This window comes from Egretta garzetta, unplaced genomic scaffold (assembly GCF_000687185.1).
Source record: "Egretta garzetta isolate BGI_Z169 unplaced genomic scaffold, ASM68718v1 scaffold243, whole genome shotgun sequence".
NCBI lineage: Eukaryota > Metazoa > Chordata > Aves > Pelecaniformes > Ardeidae > Egretta > Egretta garzetta.
The window spans coordinates 25642-26021 of record NW_009259041.1 but is presented as its reverse complement, the minus strand read 5'-3'; positions in this window follow the sequence as shown (position 1 = coordinate 26021).

The following is a 380-nucleotide window of genomic DNA, read 5'->3' as shown; positions in this document are numbered from 1 at the left end:
TCCCCAGGAGCCCGCGGCCGGGTGCACCTCGCTCCCGCCGAGCCAGGGTGGCACGAGTCAAGCCCCGGGGCCAGCGCACGTAGGGTCTGTCCCTTCTGCCTCCTCCCAGCTTGTCACTCAGTGTTAAACTTTAATTCACCAGAACCAAACACTGGCCCCCAAGGAAATCAAGGAGGGATCAGCACAAATTATTTACTAAACTTTGATAAATATTACAATAAATAGAAATTATTTCCATTTAATCTCTCCTTAAGCAGTGCTACGCGGAGGGTCCGGTGGCGCTCCGGCCAGCCGCGTTTCCAGCTCTGCTCGGCCCACTCACACTTCCCCAGACCCGCGAGCGTGTCGCAGTGTGCGCTGACGCAGCCGGGGCTCGTGCC